This window comes from Bidens hawaiensis, unplaced genomic scaffold, assembly GCF_021521415.1.
Source record: "Bidens hawaiensis isolate Kalapana, Puna unplaced genomic scaffold, B.hawaiensis_p1.1 tig00004282_1, whole genome shotgun sequence".
Taxonomy (NCBI): domain Eukaryota; kingdom Viridiplantae; phylum Streptophyta; class Magnoliopsida; order Asterales; family Asteraceae; genus Bidens; species Bidens hawaiensis.
In genome coordinates, this window is record NW_027491257.1 from 1,986,263 (window position 1) to 1,999,999 (window position 13,737).

The 13,737-nt window shown below is 37.2% G+C and overlaps 1 pseudogene across 1 annotated transcript; it reads left to right on the forward strand.

Annotated features, from left to right (window-relative positions):
• Window positions 1-2,911: 2,911 nt before the first annotated feature.
• Window positions 2,912-13,531, forward strand: LOC143626083 (TMV resistance protein N-like; annotated as a pseudogene). Its single transcript, XR_013152370.1, has 7 exons — window positions 2,912-3,492; window positions 5,166-5,348; window positions 10,341-11,264; window positions 11,362-11,496; window positions 11,843-12,290; window positions 12,417-12,856; window positions 13,214-13,531. The product of XR_013152370.1 is annotated as a TMV resistance protein N-like (transcript).
• Window positions 13,532-13,737: the final 206 nt, after the last annotated feature.

The window sequence follows — 13,737 nt, forward strand, 5'->3', positions numbered from 1 at the left end:
CAGCATCAGCTGTTGGATCTCGGTTTGAATCTCTTCAACTTTGTCATACAATGTGATAATGCATGATTAAGATAATCCATCTGACAACAACTTTGCTGACCTTTTCACTAAAACCATCGATCATGCTCGATTTGAATTTCGGGTCGAATAGATCGACATGATCAATTTTGATTAAAACAAACTATGTATCTTTTTGTATATAAAATTGTAAATATTTTTCAAATATGTCACAATTTTAGAGGGAGAAAATGAGTTAAGTTTACCTCACCAAAAAGATTTTCAATTCATCTTAAGAAAAGCAAAAACAATTCATTCGATTTACCAAAAAGATTTTATCTTACTTTTAAGAAAATCTAAAAGGAATTGTCCCGTTTAGAGGGAGCTCCTGCTTAGAGGGAGTCGGATATTTTCCAAAAAGATTTTATCTTACTTTTAAGAAAATCTAAAAGGAATTGTCCAGTTTAGAGGGAGCTCCTGTTTAGAGGGAGTCGGATATTTAAAATTTTTAAAATTTTGAGAAATTGATCCGACCATTGGAATATGATAAGAAATTATCTCTAACGATTCTAGCACATGAAAAGAGTAGATAAAAAGCCAACAAGATCATTGCGTGATGTGTAGATAGGCTTGACAAATGAGTAAGTGTCATATTGATATAAACTTAAATATCTGCCTATGCTAGTGGTTACACGTTATGAAGCGGTTGCCGACTCCAACTAAAGTCATATTAATGAAGGCTGAAATGCAATTAAACATGTCATACCCAAGCCTCTCTTTACCTTATCACAGTTGTCTTATGAAAAATCAGTGTCATTTTTAATTTTTATTGAGTCTAATTTTTATTGAGTCAAGAAAAGAGTCAAGTAAAGCGTCAAGAAAAGCAAGAAAAAGAAAAACAAAAGAGTCAGAAAAGAAAAAGAAAAATCAAGAAAAAGAGTCAGAAAAAGAGTCAGTTCTAGGAATTTTAACTTCTGCTTTATTTCTTCATTTATTTTGATTCAAGCCTTAGACTTTCTCCTGCGCGATAATATGGTATTATCCGACCTGATTGTTAAGGCCTGAATCTTCTGCTTTGTTTTATTTTCTTTCTTTTGTTCAAGCCTTGGACTTTCTTTGCGCGATAATATGGTATTATCCGACCTGATTGTTATGGCCTGAACTTCTGCCTTATTTTAATCTTTCTAGATCGAGTTAAGTGTACAAAGTTTCAAGTGCACAAAGTCAAAGTGTCAAGTATGATAATAACATTACTGTGATCAACTAAGAAAGGTTTAAGTCAAGTTGAGGTGACATGTGAAAGCAAATTAAGCCCGAGGTATGATGGAGTCTATAATTTGTCGGATTAAATGGGGACCACACAAGCATTGTGCCTAATTGTACCTTAACGTATCATGTTGACATCAAAATACTTGTTAAGTTTAAAGTGGACAAATTATATCTATAATCGACTTTGGATTCTTGGCATAATAATGTCCAAATAGAAGTGTGATCTAGAACGTTAACAGATAATGTAATTCCATGTTGTGATCTTTCTCAGAAAAATAATTTAGTAAACGTTTTCTGTAAATATTATTGATATATAATATTAATTTCATATTTACTCCTATCTTTTATTGTTTATTGGATTTTGTTTTGTTTTAGTTTTAACTTCAAAATGTTATGTATATATTTTCGTTATATTTAAAATATATGAAAATGCCAAAAAGATTTTAAGTTTTTATTATGTTCGTACATATTTTGTTAAACTTTGTTTCATTCAAAATCATGTGTTTTGTTGTCAAGGTCGTTCATGCAAAGTTCGTTAGAAATCTGGGACTTAAACAAATCATTTACAAGTTGAGGGATTGAAATTGGGAGGGCCTATGAACGATTTCTTCTTGACCCTCGAGAGGGTCTGTGAGCAAATCTTATCGTTCTAAGGTTTGTGCAGCTATACATGGACAGGTAGATCAAGATCAAGTCTGCTTGGAGTTGCAGATGTTGAAGCACTTAAAAAGAAAACGAGAACGTGAAAGTTGGTGGTTGAACCTAAAAAAAGAACTGATTGTATCTGAAGACAAGGAAAGAAACCAGTTGGCTCAAGAAAGTCAACAAGAGAAAATTAGATGTCGAGCCTCCCGCATCTGGTGTTTCTAAAATTTGCTGTTGCCGATCCTTCCCAGAAAATAAGATTGAAGTTCAAGTCTATAAGACTGGAAAATAAAGAACTGTTCAAGATCCAATCTGGTTCAAGATCCTGGATTAAGACAAGTACTAAGTTTCAAGAAATAAAGACGAAGCAAAGAACTTGACGAAGGTTCCTCGACATACTCAATCCTAAAGGGAGATTGTAGGGCCAATATTCTATATTGTTTTTAGGATTGTATATGTCGTTTTAGTCTGCTTTTAGTCGGTGTAGTACGTACTCGGTACGTTTAGTTTGTACGTTTATTTTGTAAGTTTTGGATAAATGGGGACCCTATAAAAGGGCCACTTAACCCATTTATCCAACGAACTCCAACCCTTTTTTCACAACTCTTTAAAGAAAAGAAGTTTCTTTCTCTCATCCACTTCTCTCATTTTCTCTGTTTCAAGCAAATAAACCAAACAAACTAAGATCCGAGTGTCGTTGGTGATTTTCGCTAACCAACAACACGGATTGATCCTAGTCAAGTCTTGAGATCCATTTAGAGGACCTACAAGTTTATTGGGAAGTATTATGAAGTTTCGCCTATGCCTTTTCTAGAAGAAGGGGGGGTGGGGGTTGGGTTTCGCTGAATATATATATCTAATGCACAATGACACTTCTCAGCTGCTCATATCAACATATCTCTCTCTCTCTCTCTCTCTCTCTCTCTCTCTCTTTGTAATTGGTCCTGAGTTTTTTTTGTACACTAATTGATTCCAAACAAATTATTCGATCGATAGATTAATGGCATCTTCATCGTCCTCTACTCACTGCGTTCTGGCCTCTACTTCTCAATCATGGAACTATGATGTATTTTTGAGTTTTAGAGGGGAAGACACTCCCAAGAGCTTTGTAGATCATCTCTACACAGTTCTTTTACAAAAAGGAATCCATACGTACAAGGACGACGAATCACTTGCTCAGGGTGAGTCAATCGGTCCATCACTCATGAAGGCTATCCAAGAATCACGGATTGCTGTTATTGTATTCTCTAAAAACTACGCAAGTTCATCTTGGTGTTTAGATGAACTTGCATATATTATTGAATGCACAGAAAATAGAGGGCAAATCATGATGCCCATATTTTATGACATAGATCTCTCATACGTGAGAAAACAAAAGGGGAAATATAGAGAAGCATTTGCCACACATGAGGGTCGACAAAAGAAGTACAAAATTAAATTATGGAGAAGACATAAAGAGACATGCGGAGAAGCATCTTCCGAACATGGGTGTGAGAATAAGAACAAAATTAAAGTATGGAGAGAAGCTCTGGTAAAGGCGAGCAACCTTTCCGGATGGGTTCCTAGGGACTTCGCAAACGGGTACATTTCTTTCTTTTCTTTAAAAAGTCCTTTTGTGCTTGAGATGTTTGTAAGATCATTCAAATTGGAGCCTCAATTTCAATTGTGATAATTTGATTAAAAACATATTTTTCTTACTCCCTTATTTTGTTATTTAAAAACTTCAAATCCAACTCTTCACTTATATCTTACTCACAAACACTTATTTGATTAATTTTGCTAATTTATATGCTCACAACAAACACATGGAGTGTTGAATATGAGTCTCTAAATAATGCGGTGTATTTATGTTTTTTATTAAATTTTCTCCATTATAAAAAGTCTAATGTAATGCAACAGTGTTTTAGTTCTTTTCTTTATTTATTTCTTTATATTATATAGATAGTACGAATCCAGAATGCTCTAAACTAAAATTTAACTTTTAACATCTTTTAGGAATCAACTAGTCATATCCAACCAGGCATATTTTGGACGTGTATATATTGTATAAAATCTAGTAAGAAAGAACTCATGATATTAACAACAATTATACCCGGTTTAAATCTTATTTATAATAAAGTTATTAGCAGAGTTTGAATAATGTGAGATGAGTCTGCTTTTAAAGAAACCCCATCTACAAAAACATATATGTATGAGACTGAATACACACAAAGTTCAACATTAGACCCTAGACAAAAAAGAGAAAATAGATAAATAAATTTTATATATCATAACCAAAATAGTCATAATAATAAATACAACATCCAACAATTATGACGGAATTGCACTAATTTTGAAATTGAAATTGCACTAATTTTGACTTTATTTTACTAATTTCGTAAAAATAAAGTTAAAAGTGGCGGAAGGTTAATCAATTATCATGTGGTGGTGTTGATACGTGAAAGACGAGGGTACATTCACCAATCGGCCAATGGTTAAGTGTTATGTGCCTTGTGTCCAAGGCTTGATGCAAAACTACCATCGAGCCAGTGATCTCTCCGAAATTAAGCAGCCTTTTTATTTCTGTAGGATAGATGTAAGGCTGTCCTCATCTTACATTTCTCGATCCTACCATACCTTTGTTATTGGTGGGATATACTAAATACGATCACTACAAGAAATTCTGTCTGATATGACGAAGATTTCATCCCCTATAGCAACGACTTGTCACGCCATACCCTTTAGCGACGACAAATCGTCGCTAGCTTTGTCGTTACCGAAGTGATGTCGCTATAGGCTAAAAGTCGTCGTTATAGGGTCGTTGCTATAGGTTTCACCTATGCGACGACTTGTCGTGAGTATAGGCTGTCACAAACGATGGTGATTATATATATGGGTGGGATCAAGAGAAAACTTATCTTAAAGAGAAAACTAGATAAGTAATAAAGAACTCGCAGCGAAGTTACCGGTGGATTGTCAAATAATTAAACAATTTTCATCGACGGATTAAAAAACACAAAAAATTAATTGTTAAAAAACGTGTAATCGGTAGATGGTAGATGTTCGCTGGCGATACTCTTTTATCTATAGTGTTTTTTTCTGGGTATTATTTTAAATTACAGACTTTTTATCTAAAAATATATGAATACCAAAACTCTAGCCGGACAGTGGTTACCGAACGGTCTAAATTATTGATATATTTTTTTTTTTGCATCTCACCAACCCCTTCCTCAACAAGTATGAGTGTGAGCTTGTTCTAATTATCCATTCCACAGAAATGAGGCAAAATGCATTGAAGACATTGTTGGTAAAATTTCAAATAGTGTGTCTCAACGAACTACAAATGTTAATAAAGACTTCATCGGAATGGAGGCTCGCTTGCAAGATTTGATATCAAAGTTGGATATAGCTTCAGGCGGTGTACGCATTGTTGGAATATGGGGTGTTGGCGGTGGTGGTAAGACTTATTAGAGTATATATAGTTTATATAAATAATATGTATTATATGGCATGATTATCTCATAAAATTATTGCCTAACTTATCATATATGTATTGTATATTTATGTAATGGTCAACAAGGAAAACAGGCACGGGATTATTTTCCAAGATCTCTTATCATTCTATCATGGTATCATCACCTTGAATAACAACCCTAGCGCCGATCTTCAACATCTTCGGCTCTTCTGTTCATCCTACGATCCTGCAACCTGTTCCCAATCATCCCTCTTCTGATTTCATTCTTCAACACTTCAGTGGCTGCTATACACCCCGCCCTAACAATCAATAATATTCGCAATTTCATTCCCCTTACTCTAGATCTTGAAACCGGTCAGTATACCTCTTTGGTTGAATTATTCACCATTCATTGTACTGTGTTCGAGGTGCTTGATCACATCACCTCATATGCTGCCCCGGACAAGGAAAAAGAAAACAACAAAACCACTCTTGTTTCATGGGATCGGTAGTAAAGCAATGGATATACGGCACGATTTCTCCTAATCTGCAAATGAACGTTATCAAGCCGAAGGCCACTGCCAAAGAAACATGGGATGCCATTGCCCATCTATTTCAAGACAATCAAGCTTCTCGAGCCATCGCCTTGAAAACTCGCCTTACCAACACCAAACTGGAGTCGTTTCCCAACATCTCGGCATATTGCCAAGAACTAAAGGTATTATCCGACCAATTAGCCAACGTCGAAGCACCAATATCCGACGCAGATTTAGTGTTACAATTAGTCACAGGTCTCACAAATACTGAATACGATGCGATCGGTATGTTTATTAGTCAAACCGTACCGCTACCCACTTTTTCTCAGGCAAGATCCAGATTAACACAAGAAGAAACTAGGCGAGCCGGTTACACTTCTAATTCAATTGCGGGGACTGCACTTCTCACTGCTCTAAACAACCCGCATCGTGACGCATCAGGCCGTGGCTCGTATGTATCGGCAAATGAAAACCATGGCTCACATGATTCATCTCAACGCGGCCAGGGTCGTGGTGCTCGTGGGCGGGGCCGTGGACGATCTCGCGGACGAAGCTATTATGGCTAAACAAACCCTCCTGGCCAATTTGCTCAAGGAACATACTTTCCACCATTTAATAACCCATGGGGAAATAACTCACCATATAATAACATGCCCACCATGCCCACCCCACCCACCCCACACCCTACTGCACCCACAACCAATCGTCCACAGTTCCACCCTCACTCAAACTCACAATCTGGTCTATTAGGCCCAGCACCTCAAGCTCACTTTAGCCAAGCCTATTATAATAATAACCCACAACAAATGCCACAACAGTTTACTACATCACAGTATGTCCCTAACTCTCTTGAGCAGGCTTTTCAGACCATGACTCTGAACTCGGATCTACAATGGAATCTTGACACGGGTGCAACCAATCACATGACCAACACGACAGGTACTCTCTCTTCTTTTTTCAATAATAGCATTCCAAATAATATTGTTGTGGCAAACGGGTTCCAAATCCCCATTTTAGGGACGGGCTATACCAAACTTAATACCACCTTTAAACCATTACATGTCAATAATATTCTTTTTGCACCTAACCTTATTAAAAACCTTCTATCTGTCCGTCGCCTTACTGTTGATAATATGATTTCTATTGAATTTGACCCATTTGGTTTTCTTGTGAAGGACTACCAAACGCAGATTCCTATCCTCCGCAGCAATAATACTGGCGACCTCTACCCACTTACACTCTCTTCCAACACCAAGTTTACAAGTCCAACAACCTTTGCCACACTTTCTCAAGACCTCTGGCACAAAAGACTAGGGCACCCTGGAATTTCTCTTTTGCAACATCTGAATAAACAAAATTTTATTTCTGTTACTAGACCTTCTGTTAAGCGTATTTGTCAATCTTGTGTTTTTGGTAAACATGTTAAGTTACCTTTTTATGATTCCTTGTCAACTACGCACCTTCCATTTGATATATTGCATAGTGATTTATGGACGTCACCGGTACTTAGCACCGTGGCCACCGCTATTATATTCTCTTTCTTGATGACTTGACAAACTATTTATGGACTTTTCCACTTACTAATAAATCACAAGTATTCTCTATCTTTCTTAATTTTCATAAGTATATACTCACCCAATTTAACATTCACATTAAAACTTTCCAATGTGACAATGGAACCGAATACAATAATAAATCGTTCCATGCTTTTTGTGCCTAAAATGGCATGTCTTTTCGTTTTTCGTGTCCCCACACTTCTGCTCAAAACGGTAAAGCAGAACGAAAAATTCGTTCCATCAACAACATTATTCGTACCCTCCTAGCACACGCGTCCGTTCCCGCAAATTTTTGGCACCATGTTCTTCAACTCGCCGCTTACCTCATTAATATCCTACCTAGCAAAACTAAACAAAATCATACCCCAACTTCACTCTTATACCATACTCACCCTCTTTACTCTCATCTTCGTACTTTTGGGTGTCTTTGCTACCCACTCCTACCGTCTACCTCCATTAACAAACTCGAAAACCACTCATCTCCTTGTGTCTTTTTAGGCTATCCTTCTAATCATGGAGGATACAAATGCTATGAACTATCGGCACGTAAAATTATCTTATCTCGACATGTAATTTTTGACGAGACCATATTTCCTTTCGCTACCTTACAATCCCCCCCTCCTTCCTACGATTTTCTCCACTCAAATCTCTCGTCCGAGACATCTCCGATATTTTGGACATCTCCATACCCACCTCCCAATACCGAATCTACCACTCAAAACACCTCTAGCCCCTCATCACATCCTAATCCTAACTCTACTGCCCACTTACCTTCATCCACGGCTGACACACCACCCTCACCCGTTATAACCCAACCCACCCCTGAACAATTATATACTCCCACACAAACTAATTTCCTCTCACCACCTTCCACTCCAACCCACACCACTACCATCACACCCTCCCCCATAGTTCCCGAATCACCCATCACATCCCCAATTTCCCCTTCCATTCCAACTACCAACACCTCACCATCGCCCGCCTCGACCCGAACCATGACCACCCGAGGCATGGTCGGGATCTCAAAACCCAAACCTATCTTTAATCTTCACACTCACACCACACTAGAACCCCTTCCATATAACCCAACCGAGGCCTTAGCCAACCCTACTTGGACCAGTGCCATGATGGATGAATTCAATGCTCTTATTGAAAATGAGACATGAGAGTTAGTGCCTCGTCAACCGAACATGAATGTTATTCGGTGTATGTGGATTTTTAAACATAAAACAAAATCTAATGGTACACTTGAAAGGTATAAGGCTTGTTTGGTGTGTGATGGTAGGTCTCAACAGGTCGGAGTTGATTGTGATGAAACATTTAGTGCAGTTGTTAAACCGGCAACCATCCGTCTTGTTTTATCCATCGCCATATTTCATGGGTGGGACATTAATCAGTTGGATGTTAAAAATGCTTTCTTGCATGGGAATCTATCTGAAACCGTATTTATGCATCAACCTATGGGGTTTAGAAATCCTCACTTGCCTCATCATGTATGTCGCCATAAGAAATCGTTATATGGTTTAAAACAGGCACCCCGGGCTTGGTATCAACGGTTTACAGATTACGTGGCTACTTTGGGATTTCGTCATAGTTCTTGTGATCACTCATTATTTATTTACACTCATGGTTGTGACACTACTTATCTTCTACTATATGTGGACGACATCATTCTCACAACCTCGTCAGCATCTCTAAAAGAAACTATTTTACTACGCCTTTCAGGTGAGTTTGCAATGAAGGATCTTGGCCCCTTATTTTATTTTTTGGGGTTATCTGTATCTCGGGATCCCAATGGTATGTTTCTTTCCCAGTCTACATACGCCATGGATATTCTTCAACGAGCTAATATGGCACAATGCAATCTGACAAACACACCCGTTGACACTACAGGTAAGCTTAGTGCCGACACCGGCACGTTACTCACAGATCCGACCATGTACAGACGGTTAGCAGGTGCTTTAAAATACTTGAACTCTACGCGGCCTGATATCTCATACGCTATGCAACAAATTTGCATGCACATGCACGCACCACGTACTGATCACCTGCACGCCCTTCGAAGGATTCTACGTTATGTGAAAGGTACCATTTCCAAAGGTCTTTACATGCATCGTAATTAGATTTCTACTTTAGTTTCATACACCGAAGCTGATTTGGCAGGGTGTCCGGACACCCGTAGATCTACTTCTGGCTACTGTGTCTATCTTGGTGACAACCTAATTTCCTTTCCTGCCCCTCGAAACGACAATCCATAATTTCTAGGTCAAGTGCCGAGGCTGAATATCATGGGGTTGCTAATGTTGTGGCTGAAATATGTTGGATTCGTAACCTTCTTCTGGAATTAGGACGCCCCCCACTTGGGCGTCATTGGTTTACTGTGACAATGTCAGCGCCATTTATCTTTCGGGGAACCCAGTTCAACACCAACGCACCAAACATATTGAAATCGACATCCATTTTGTTAGAGAAAAGGTTCACCGAGGCCACATTCGAGTATTGCACGTCCCGTCACGTTATCAGTTTGCTGACATCTTCATCAAAGGATTACCGCGTGCCTTGTTTGAAGATTTTCGAGCCAGTCTAAGTATTCGTGATCCTCCTGCTTAGACTGCGAGGGTATATTAGAGTATATATAGTTTATATAAATAATATATACTCTAATACATAAATATACAATACATATATGATAAGTTAGGCGATGATTTTATGAGATAATCATGCCATATAATACATATTATTTATATTAATAAATATAAATAATATGTATTATATGGCATGATTATCTCATAAAATCATCGCCTAACTTATCATATATGTATTGTATATATACTCTAATATTATGTAATGGTCAACAAGGAAAACATGCACGGGATTATTTTCCAAGATCTCTTATCATTCTATCAAGACTACTCTCGCATCTGCTGCTTATATGGAAATTTCTCACCAATTTGAAGCTCGATGTTTCTTGAAAATATTTGTGAAGAATCTGGCAAGCATGGTCTGAAAAGTTTGCAAGAAAAAATTCTATCACTTGTTTCAAAAACAAATGTGGTGGTAGGTTGTGAGATGGAAGGAAGAAGCCTGCTAAAAAGAAGGTTATGCCATAAAAGTGTTTTAGTTGTTCTTGACGATGTAGATGACCTTAAGCAACATAAGGCGTTAGTCGGATCGCATGAACGGTTTGGCGAGGGTAGTCGGATAATAATCACAACCAGGGACGAATATTTACTAACTCGCAAGGTGGACATGATATGTGAAGTGAGTCTGTTATCACATGATGAGGCTATCGAGCTCTTCAATATGCATGCGTGTTGGAAAGATAAACCCATAGAAGATTATGAAAGGCTTTCACAGGAGCTAGTTTCTTATGCTGGAGGTCTCCCGTTAGCACTTGAAGTTATACGTTCTTTTCTGTACGACAAAGACAAGCACGAGTGGAAAAGTACATTGGCCAAGTTAAAATGCATACCAGATGCTAAGGTCACGGAGAGACTTAAAATAAGTTACGATGGACTCGAACCTCACGAGAAAGAGTTATTCCTAGATATCGCTTGTTACATGAAGGGGTGGTCAATAGATAAAGGAATAATGGTGCTTGATGCTTGTGGTTTTCACACTAGTATAGGGGTAAAAGTGTTGGTACAAAAGTCTCTCATAAAAGTTTCAAATAACAAATTTGGTTTGCATGATCTAATAGAAGAAATGGCTCACTACATTGTTAGAGGACCACACCCTAATTGTCCTGCAAAATATAGCAGAATTTGGAAGTATGAAGATTTTGAAGACTTGTGTGCAATGGAGGCTGGAACATTAATGGTAAGCCTAGTTTTGCACGAATACTATATATGCTAATCTGGTGATGTTTTGTATATGCGTACTTAACACAATTTGTTCCCTTGATTAACAAACACAAGAAAATGAGGTATTGTATAATTTGTCATCATCGGATAGCTTTTCTCCACGTCTTCAAGATGTAGTTGCAAACATGAAGAAACTTCGGTGGATTAAGTGGGAATGTTATCCGGCATTATCATTTCTATCAGACCTTCAGCCAAAGGTAAAAAAATAAAATAAAAATGGGATTACAGATAAGGGAAGTAAATAAATTTAGTATACCAAATTGACAAGATATGTAAGTGAATTTACTAAAATAATTTTATTTACGAATATTATATTCTAGCTAAACTTTTCTGAGCCTGGATCAAGAGGGATTTTTGACCATATAAATGTAAGGGTACTTAGACAATTTTTATAGGCTAATTCATGTATTATAAAACCTCTCGTTCCTTACGTCTAAGTTATTTTTCGGTTATCGTAGTTATTAAAAAGGGATTACGTGCTGTAAATGCTCCTTGATTTTTATAAATATTTCGATTTGACTTTTGTTTACCTGTCTTAAACAGCTTCTTTTACCGAATTTGAAAATTCTAAGTCTCGAAAATGCCAGGTACTTGACAACGACACTAGATTTCAACGGCCTTCCAAATCTAGAGAGATTGTGTTTTAAGTATTGTGTAAAATTAGAAAGCATTCATCCATCAATTGGGAATCATGAAAGGCTTGTTTTAGTGGACATGATGGGATGCTTTGCGCTTAAAACGTTCCCACCGATCGTACGCATGAAAAAACTGCAGACTCTTGATCTCTCTACTGCAGTCGACTCCAAAAGTTTCCAGATATACAAACGAACATGTATAGCTTGGTAAACCTTCATTTGGATCATACAGATAGAAATAATCCCATCGTCGGTTGGACAATTTTGTTACAACCTTGTTTCTTTTGATTTAAGAAACTGTAAGAATCTAAAAAGAATAGAGGGCAACTTTCGGCTCTTAAGACAGTTTGAAACATCTTCATCTCTACGGTTGTTATCAACTTGAGAAATTTGCAGATAATTTTTTGACAGTGAATGTTTTTTAGAGGTGCTTTCTTTATCTATCAACAACCAGAAGAGCCAGGATTCGACATCCTTGATCGTGAATCTCATGGATCGTATGGGGTTTCAAAGTTCTCATCAATACAGCTTTGACGTTAGCTTGAAGTTTCCTCAATTTCCAATTTTTTAAAAACAGTTGGTTCTTAGTGACTGCCAGTTGGGAGATGTAGACATCCCATCTGATATAAGTAACCAACTATTAAACCTACAAGTACTAGACTTAAGTGGAAACAATTTCTCACGATTACGTTCCATCCTCTCGAGAATCCCATATCTCAAGCTCCTCAATTTGTCAAATTGCATAAGCCTTGTTGAATTGCCGGATCTCCCAACAAGCATAGCTATACTCGAAGCAGAAGGTTGTTACTCGCTTCAAAGACTGGGAGATTTATCAAAATGTACATTGTTATGGAAAGTTGAGCTTTTTAGGAATTTTAATAAGTTTGTTGACGGAAAGAGGGTATTGCATTCCTTGCTTCAGGTATAACTCTATTCTTGTTCTTGATTTCCAACCATTTGATACACACACACACACCAATAGAAGAATAAAAATAACATTTAATAATTATGCAAAATAAAAAAAACAAGAAACTTATCATATATTATTAAAGAATCAGCCGTTTGTAATGTTATTTTTAATAGTTATCAATTAACAAATAACTGGTAACGAATGATTTTAAAGATTTAGTTGCTTTTAAATAATATGGATTAATATGGCAATGACAAATTAAACATTGTAGGTTTATATATATATATATATATATATATATAGAGAGAGAGAGAGAGAGAGAGTTTATATATAATAATAAGAATAATAATAGAAATGAATCCATGGCAGGTAACTGCAAAAGAAGAGTGCTTTATGCGAGTCAAGTTCCGGTATTAGATGCAGATCAATGGCAATGGCTAATGCTACAAAGTAAGAGTAGGAAGAAGGTATTTGCTTCAGATCAGTGGCTACAGCGACATTATATGAGTGGGAATACGGTATATGATGCGGATGAGTGGCAACAGCTACAGGGCTGTATTAATGAGAATACGGTGTTTAGTGTAGATCAGCATCTACAGCAACTCTATACGAGTGGGAATACGGTATCAGATGAGGATATAGGGGCTTCTAAATATAGTGATTTTTCATATTCTGGGTTGGAATCCCATCTTGATTCTCTTGATAACTGCGAATGGGAATTTGAGGAATACTCAGATTCTATTCCAACGAAAACAATCATCACATTGCAACTTCCACACAATTGGGATAGCGATTTTAGTGGATTTTTATTATGTGGCTTTGGAATCGTTGATACCGTAGTTATTAAGCAGGAGATGTCCATGGATTCCCAACCTGATAAGGATTACTGGGAG